Here is a 9,800-nt window from a genome sequence, read left to right on the forward strand (position 1 = left end):
CTTGTAGTAAAATGCTATACTAGTTGAACTAGACAGCCATGAAGAAGCATTAAACGATGAATGTTGGCTTTTTGCAATGCAAGATTTGTTGAGCAAAGCTGAAAGAATCAAAAGTATGAAAATCCAGTACCAAGCAAAGGAGCTGCAATCATGGATATCTAAAGCCTAATAAGATTGGTAATGTTGTAAAAATTATGTGTAAATACTCTTGACATATTCCTTATTCACTGCTACTTTCGATTTTATAAAGTTCAGAATATTAGTTGTAGAGAAATCTCAATATACGTGTTTTTTCTTTATACTAATACTTTTCTAAGCAAATTGTGTATAAGGATGGAGAACTTGCAGTAAAATGCTATACTAGTTGAACTAGACAGCCATGAAGAAGCATTAAACGATGAATGTTGGCTTCTTGCAATGCAAGATTTGTTGAGCAAAGCTGAAAGAATCAAAAGTATGAAAATCGAGTACCAAGCAAAGGAGCCGCAATCATGGATATGTAAAGCCTAATAAGATTGGTAATGTTGTAAAAATTATGTGTAAACTTGTAGCCCACGGTTTCACAACAAGAAGGTTTGTTTCTTCCTAGAGAGTTTTGTTAGAACATCATTTGTCATATGCATATTACAAAGTTTGTAAACTATTTTTGTGTGGATCTTGAAATATTTTTTAAATGATTTGAAAATTGCATAACATTATTCTCTAGCCTCTTTCTGGAATTAAATATTTTTTGAACTACATTCTTACGATCAAAACTAGTTATCATTTGAAACAAATTCATGTTTATCATATGACGATTAATTATTCTTTCCAAAGATGCATTTGCAAGAGCATATTTTTGGTAATACTAACCAAAAGTATGTCAAGCTTTTTAAGCCTCTAGAAGATGATCGGTTTGAAAATAAGTATGATGGATAATTAACCTTCCTCTTCACATTCCTAATAAGGCGAATCAAGGAGAAAATTAGTAAGTCTAACGATCGAATAAAGTACCTTGGTGTGACCGGCTCTCTATTGTATTTTTTTTTATGAAATAAGATTTTGGTATACCTAATCCCATAATATCTCATTGTAGTGCCGCAAAAGATTTTTGATTGACATTCTATATTATGGATTATTGTGTGCAAAAACTAATTTCTTTGATCTAGTAGGATATTTTTAGATGCAAACCTTGTAGGCAACAAAGTGGACTGAAATAAAAAAAATGGGATGTAGATTTTTAATATTCTCATGTCATGAAAAAGATAAGCGACTTTCATGAGAATGATCCCATATCCTTCTCTTTGGTGATATGATCTCATATCTTTTTTTTTTGGGTGATATAAATATATTACCATTTCTTGACTCTTGTATGCATTAATATGCTGTAATCTTTCTAAGGGTCTCAAGTTTTTGTTCAAATTTTTCTTGAAAGTTTAACATTTAAGGATATCAAAAGTTTCTTAATCTTTTTAAATCATGTAGCATTTTTCAAGTGACTATATGCGATTACACCTTCTTATATGCTAAATGATATTTTGGAAAAATCAAGTATCCCGTGAGTTTTTTTAGTCTCTGCTAAGCTTTTAATCCTGTGAAATGATGTTCTTCTGTGGTCTAGAATTTTTTTTGTCTACCTACAATGACAGTTCAATTCTTTTTAGCTTTGGGTTAATGCCTTGGATATTTTGGTCGAATTAACAACTTCCAACTAGATTAAAATTTTGTTAGATTTTTCTTTCTGCTTACGTCTCTTAAACGAAATTATTACTATATGTTTTAACTCGTTGGATGATTATATGTTATAGCCATTCTTTTAATACGATATGTGAATAGGCTATCTGTATTTATGCATACCTTGGTTACATATACGTGATTGCATCCAAGTTATTCCACCCTTTTGTTGATGACAAAAGGAGGAGAAAATATATGGTACAAAACTTTTCTTGCAAATTTATAGATAAGATGCTTAAAGGAAGGGGGAGCATGACGAAGGAACGCTTAGAGTAAGGGGGAGCCTTTACGTGCCATGACGTCTATGCATGAAAGAGAAAGCTCGACATTTCAGGAAAGTAATCTTTACTGTACTTTAATTAAGTGTTTGATTAAATTTTCTTATTTTGTACTCAATGGTTTGCCATCATAAAAAAGGGGGAGATTGCTAGCTTCAAGGTTTCACGTATTAATTTTGATGATAACAAACCAAAATAATTATTAATCAAAGTATATTTACTTGTGGTAATTTTATTTTGTATAGGAAAGAAAATGCTGGTAAAGATGCAAATAAATATGGGAAAGAGAATATCACGTGGAGAATTTATCAAGGAAGATTATTTTCAGAGATTTATTCTCCAAGCGTCATAGAAGGAATAATATTTAAAAGTGAAATTTAAGATATTAAATTACTTACTATAATATCAAAGAAGAATCCATGGAAATTATGGATGAAAAGCTTTTCAACATCTTGAAAGGAAAGTTGCTAAAATCATGGAGAAGGTGTATTATTTTGTGAAAGGAAGATATTATATGGAAGAGATATTACAAGGCATTTATGAAAAAAAAATATATTATGGGTATAGTATAATCTATATTATGGAAAGAGATTATTTATTATTGAGATCTATCAGAAAAAGAAAGAAGTACGAGGAGGCAAAGAAAGAGAATCTCATCAGTATCTATTCTTTAAAGGAAAGAGAATCATGCTTATATTGAAAGAAAGTCAATTCCTCTAGTACACATGAAAATGTCCAAGTTCATATAAAAAAAGACTTTATGGGCATTGGAGTTTGAAATGTAAATGACATCTTTCAAAAGAAAAGCATATTTTGACACAAGATGTAGTGATATGGCATTACTACATTAGAAAATATTCAAGTTCATTTTTAGGAGACATGTCACCAACAATCAAGGATTCTAAAAGAAGACATGCCAAGATTCAAGACAATCATGCAACAGTACAAAAAAAATTCTCTTGGGTTATGCAGTAACCGAAACAAGTTGAAAAGGCTACAAATAGGAGCTCTACACATAGAGAAATATACGCAACCTTCTATACAATTGTCTATCTAACTACAAGTTCTTTATTCTACTCTTAACAAGCATTATAATTTACTTTTAGATTAACTGTGTACACAAAAGAGAGAAGACAGACAGAAAAATATTGGAGAGGCAGTGTGTTCGAGAGGTTGTGTCATTGTTCGTTTCTTTGGTGGGCGAGTGAAAACCAAATGGTCGTTGTTGGTGAGCGAGTGAAAATCAAAATGTCGTTGTTGGCGAGCGAGTAAAAACCAACTCTTGTTCGTTGTTGGTGAGCGAGTGAAAACCACAAAGGCTGTACTCAATTCAATTTACAAAGAGCTCTAAAAAACAACACTCTTGCAACCCAAGAGGACTGGATTAGGATACCACATTGGTTCCGAACCAGTATAAAAATTCCTGGCGTCATTTACCTTATCGCTCTCATATATTATATTCTGTTCCTTTACTATTTATTGTGGTTAATACTTGTTTAAATCGAAAGGACTAATAGTTCTGTGCAGGCTGTCTTCGCATAAGTCGACTAGGTCCGAAAAGTAGTTGACTAGAAATTTAAAAAGGCTACAATTCACCCCCTCTTGTACTTTCATATACTTCAAGTTTAGGCTAATGAGAATAAGTAATTTTTAATATATATATATATATATATATATATATGCTATTACTAAATTTTTATTTTTTTCGTGTGTTTACTTTTTTATATTTTAATTCCTCTTAATATATATATATATATATATATATGTGTGTGTGCTATTACTAAATTTTTATTTTTTTAATGTGTTTACTTTTTTATATTTTAATTCCTCTTAATGAGAATCCTTTCTCCACTATTCTACATGGCTAACCCAAACATAAAACCTAACCACATGTCTCTCTTGCTAAAGTCCTAGTCCATCTCCAACAACACAATAATGCAGGCTGGGAAGATGTCAAACTATAATGACTTGGCTGGTAATTGATAGTGATTTTTTTTTTTTTTTGGGCTAAAGAATTGATAGTGAGTTAAGACCAGGCCATCAATGCTTCAAAACACTTGACAACTTCATCTTTTATTTGTACTTTATAATTTCTAGCTTTTTGCTGCCTATCTTTAGTGATCATTCAGATATTTTATAACATGCGCTATATTAGAATCCTTTTAAAGCAATTGAGAAGTTGAATAGTACCTAAATTAGTAAGCTGCAATATTTTATCGTATCTTTACTTCTTTAGGACGGTAACCGTAACCAATAATCCAATGGATAATAGGTTTATTGATTTACTAATATCGGAAAAACATATTAATGATTGTGAAATAGTTTAAAATTTTATAGTTAACACTTGCTCAATTTCCTTTTCGATCGATTTAGCGGTTAACCCATTAAAAAAATACTCCATTAGATTACATTCATAAAATCTTCTTTAGAAACCATATCTCCTTATTCTCATTCCTACTTGGCAGCTTCAGTCTCCAACACTCTCCAATTTCTTTGACAAGCATTTCGCTCAAGAGTTTGTTCAAACATTTGATTCACCAATTCCACGGCGCATCATTAATTTTAACTAGGAGTTTGTTAGTGTTCATGTATTTCTTCTTCTGTTTGGCGTTAGCGCTTGTATTGATTGGACAAGTTTAAATTCATTTATGAATGATTATTAATTTAACTGATAAATCCATCATAACTGATGATAACCACTAGACTGATATCGAATCAATCAATACCTTATCGGTTCGATTAGTGATTTAATATATTTAAATCGAACAATTAAGCCTAAATACGGTGAATCGTCCGATAATCATCCCTACTTAATTCTCAATCCTTTTCCTTTCTCCTGAAATCTGTGATGTTTTATACTTCAATACCATACAAGAGGGGGGGGGGGGGTATTTGTGTGGTACCCAATTTTTGCTTAACTTGATTATAGAAGGACCTGGTTCTTCTATGTGTTCCAACTACTACTGTTGCGGAATAATAAGTATAGAAAATAAAAAACACAAAGATTTTTACGTGAAAAACACCTGGCTCAAAAGGTGAAAAAACCACGACCTACCTTCCAGTAGGATTTTCCCAAACTCTCCACTAAAATCACTGAGCCAAAAACTGCGTTTACAAAAACTCTTATGTAAACCTAGGATTAACTCTAATCCCGTTGTGGCACACAACCTCAACTGTTACGACAACTTCAAGTTAACTCTAACTTGAAACCTCTAAGTACCTAATACAATTGCTTCTATAAAAGCTGAAAGGTACATTATAAAATCACCTACTACAATTGAACTAGAGCAAAAGATAGACACTTGAAACTGGTTCTTTTATCAGGTTCAAGTAGCTTCAGGATTGCACGCTTGAAACACACATAAATTGCTTGCAAAATCGCCTTGCTATTTTGCTCTCAATTCACGTTTAACTTCTGCTTATGTGCATTACCTGTAAAAGAGAATAACACTGATATTTAAGGAGTTAGCAATTAGAGATTTATTAGGATATAAATGCTACTCTTCCATGGTGGAAGAGTTCTAGTTGAGCTCATACTCTAACTCTATCCTTTTCCTAAACCGTGTTCTCTTTGTGTAATGAGTCTTTCTCCTTATCCAATATGCAACCTTTTCGATCATGATCAGGAGATATTACTTCTGATAAGTTAAATTTATCTCCTTCACGTGCATTTTACATGTTTGGGTTGATCACGACTGTGCTTCACAAAATGGACCTGGTCCATGTCTGAGTTCTTTTGTCAGTCTTCAACACTTCACATTTACTTGGGCCAACAAATTCCCTCTTTTTGATGATGATAAACTCTGTGCTTTTTACTCACTTAGGCCCTGTAAGAACTCATCTTATTCATCAACTGGATTAATCATCAGTAATCAGGCGAATATATTTAAACTATCAAGGAAATAGTAATAGTTAACAAGAGTAAAAACAGTAGATATCATTGATAGAAGATATGTTGCTACCACAATCCACAAATAGAAAGCAAAAATATTCAAAACATAAGCAAAAAGAAAGAAAAATCCCTAATCTAGGTCACTAATGGTACTAGATAGGTTCAAGAGATAAAGGCTAGAATTCCTAAGGCTTGGGGGAGCTAGAGGGTTAGTTTTGGGCTTGGAGAAGATTCAACATATTGTGAAGAATCCCATCATTCTTCTCCTTTTCCTTGGTAAGCTCAGTTCTGAGAGCATCCCTCTCAAATTCAACCTCTACTAAGCGAGCCTTCAGCCTAGCTATATCAGCATCCTTGGCCTCACCTTCCTGAACTAGAACCCTGACTTTACTGCGATAGATGTCTTCTTGGATGAACCAGGTTCATTTGGAATGGCATTGACTAGATAGTCACAAGCAATCAGAGTATTAATGCCAAAGTAGTCCTTGCTTGTGGCCATTTCCCACTTCTTCAGAGGCACCTTGCACCGATCCAGAACAGAAGTCAGAATAAATCCATAGGGGGTGGCATGGGCCTTGGAGCCATTGATAACCCTGTCCAGTAGCTTGATGATGAATGCAGGACAGTTGATTTGCCTTCCACTTTCAAGAAACTCCATCAGAACTAAGTCTATAGAGTTAGCAATGTGCCTTCTTTCCTGCCTGGGCAGTAGGCACTTGTTGACAAACTCAAAGAGGACTTTGTGCTGTGGCTTCATTTCATTCTTGTGCACAAACTTGGCCTCATTCACTTCTTCAACATCACAGAATCGCCTAGTAATTTCAAGAACAGGAGGAAGGGAATCCAGACTTGGCCATCTTTGCCTAGTGTAGTCATCATATCCCTCAGCAGGGATGTCAAGAATCTCTCCCAACTTCTCTGCATCAAAGGTCACTTGAACTCCTTTTACTTGGCTGGTTAATCTTCCATCTTTGACCTCTGCATTGGCCATGAAGTCAATGATTTCATTCCTAGCTAGCCTTCCATCCATCTGAAGGACCATGTCCTTCCAGCCCTGAACAGCTAGGGCATCAACCAAACGAACCATTCCTGGTTCCACCAAGTATTTCAGCAATCTTCCCTTCAAAATTTTTCTTTTGCCAAACTTGGCCAGCTTATCTTGTTCACCATCAGACTCACTCTCATCTTCACCACTCCATTCCTCATCTTCAGAAACTCTAACTTGTTTATTTTTCACTGCAGACCTTGTCCTCTTGGCCAATGAAGGTTCAACAGCCATAGACATAGATGAAGACTTCTTGGAAGAGGTTTTGGTCTTTTTGGGCTTAGGGGTCTGAACCTCCATTGTTATTAGAAGACCCAGTTCCTTCCCCCTCACTCGCAGATTTGAACGAATCGTCTGTGTTCTCAGAATTTTGGGCTTGGCTTGACTTTAATTTCTCTTTCAATTTCTTTGAAAGAGCACCAGTTGCCACCGTTTTCCGAGCAAGCATTTTTACTCGCCTTCTCCTAGGTTGAGGGGTTGTGCTGGGTGGAGGTGGTGTGGAGGAACCAGAAGGGGAGGGTGGTGGAGGAGTGCCTAGATTATCTTGAGGGTTCAACATTGTAACTGATTTCTTGAGAGAGTTTTGAGTTAGGATTTTGGAAGAGAGAACAATTGAGAGTGAAATAGATTTTTAACGGTTTGGAATAGAGAGGGTGGCAGGGGTGATGATGGGTATTTAAATAAAGAGAACTATTTAATGACTAATGGTAGCTTTTAGCAGTCAATTAGAGGTCTAATCAACCTGAAATTTCAGGTTGAATTAACGGTTAAGCTTCCTTGATTCTAGGTATTTTATGTGGTGAGAACTCTAGTGGAGACGGAACTAGCTCAAAAAAATAAACGGATAAGATTTTCTGATGTTTTTGAACATAGGTAAGACTCTGCCCATGATTTAAATATTTATATTTCTAATTGTACAGAGTATAGAAAACATACCTTGTTTTTCATATGAGCAATACTAATGAACCAGGTTCTTCATTTAGAATTCTCTTGATCATGCCTCAAATTACCGTAATAGAGAAAATTTTGTTAGAGATTAATGAGTCATATCAACACATGTCCTAGGAGTATATTATTTATAGTATGAAACAGAGTAAAAATTAATCTAGGTATTTACACAAGTTCCATATTTCCTAGCCAAATTTGTTTTTCATTGTTTTCATTTTTTTTCATTGTGCATTCTGAGCTGGTCCCATTAGGTGATCTTAATCATCGCTAATTCTAACCTATTCCTTTCAAAGCTTTCTCTACTCAATGCTTTAGTAAAGATGTCAGCAATTTATTTATCAGTAGCACAAAATTATATGGTAATCAATCCTTTCTCATAGTTGTCCCTTAAGAAGTGATGCCTAACATCTATGTGCTTAATCCTCTTACGATGAACTGGGTTCTTGGTCATACTAATAGCACTAGTGTTATCATAAAAGATAGGGATGCAACCAACTTCAATGCCAAAATTTATCAGCTACTGTTTGATCCACAACAGTTGAGCACAACAATAGTCAACAACAACATACTCAGCCTCAGCAGTGGATAATGCCATTGAATTCTGCTTTTTAGTGGCCCATTATACCATACATGACCCTAGGAAGTGTGCCATACCTGAGGTGCTCTTCCTATCCACCAGGAAACCTGCATAGTCAGCATCAACATATCCCACCAGATTAAAGTTACTACCTTTAGGGTACCAAAGGCAAAGATCAGTAGTGCCTTTCAAATATCTTAGTATCCTCTTGACATCAGTCAAGTGAGATTCCTTAGGATTTGCTTGAAAACGAGCACAAAGCCCTACACTGAAGACTATGTTGGGTCTGCTAGCAGTAAGATACAAAAGTGGACCAATCATACCCCTATACAACTTCTGATAAATTCATCTATGTCTAATTTAGTAGCTGTTGCAATGGGTGTGTCTATTTCTTTTGATTCGTCCATTTTAAACTTCTTAATCAACTCTTCTGCATATTTCTCCTAATGGATCATGGTTCCATTTGGGTTTTGTTTGATCTGTAAGCCTAAGAAAAAGTTAAGCTCACCCATCATACTTATTTCAAACACACTCCCCATTAATTTGACAAATTCCTTACTCAGTTTGTCAGTGGTTGCCCCAAATATTATGTCATCAACATATATTTGTACTACAAGAAGATCCTTAACTTTTTCCTTCAGGAATAGAGTACTGTCAATTTTACCTCTCTTGTAGCCATGTTCAAGCAGGAATTTGGACAGTCATTCATACCATGCTCTAGGAGCCTGCTTGAGTCCATAGAGAGCCTTGTCTAATTTGTACACATGTTCCGGACACTCCTTGCTCTCAAACTCTGGAGGTTGTTTGACAAACACTTCTTCCTTTAGGTAGCCATTTAGGAAGACACTTTTGACATCCATCTGATGAAGAGTAAATTCCATGTGTGCTGCAAAGGCTATCAGGAGTCTTATTGCTTCCAATCTTGCAACTGGAGAAAAGATCTTATCATAGTCTATGCCTTCCTCCTGGCTGTAACCTTGAACCACCAACCTTGCCTTGTTCTTTGTAACAGTTCCATCTTCATCAAGCTTGTTTCTGAAGACCCATTTAGTGCCAATTACTGATCTGTCCTTGGGTCTTGGAACTAGATGCTAAACTTGACTTCTTTCAAACTGATTGAGTTCATCTTGCATTGCATTTACCCAATCTACATCCTGCAAAGCCTCAACAAATTTTTTAGGTTCAATAAGAGATAAGAAAGCATCAAAAGCACACAAATTCTTTAATTGTGATCTAGTTTTAACTCCAGAGGTTGGATCAATAATTATGTTCTCAATGGGATGAGAACTATGATACTTGTAAGGTTTCACAACCAACTGGTTTCTATTTGATGTTTCTCCCATGTTC

This window comes from Nicotiana tabacum, chromosome 1, assembly GCF_000715075.1.
Source record: "Nicotiana tabacum cultivar K326 chromosome 1, ASM71507v2, whole genome shotgun sequence".
NCBI classification, from domain to species: Eukaryota; Viridiplantae; Streptophyta; class Magnoliopsida; order Solanales; family Solanaceae; genus Nicotiana; species Nicotiana tabacum.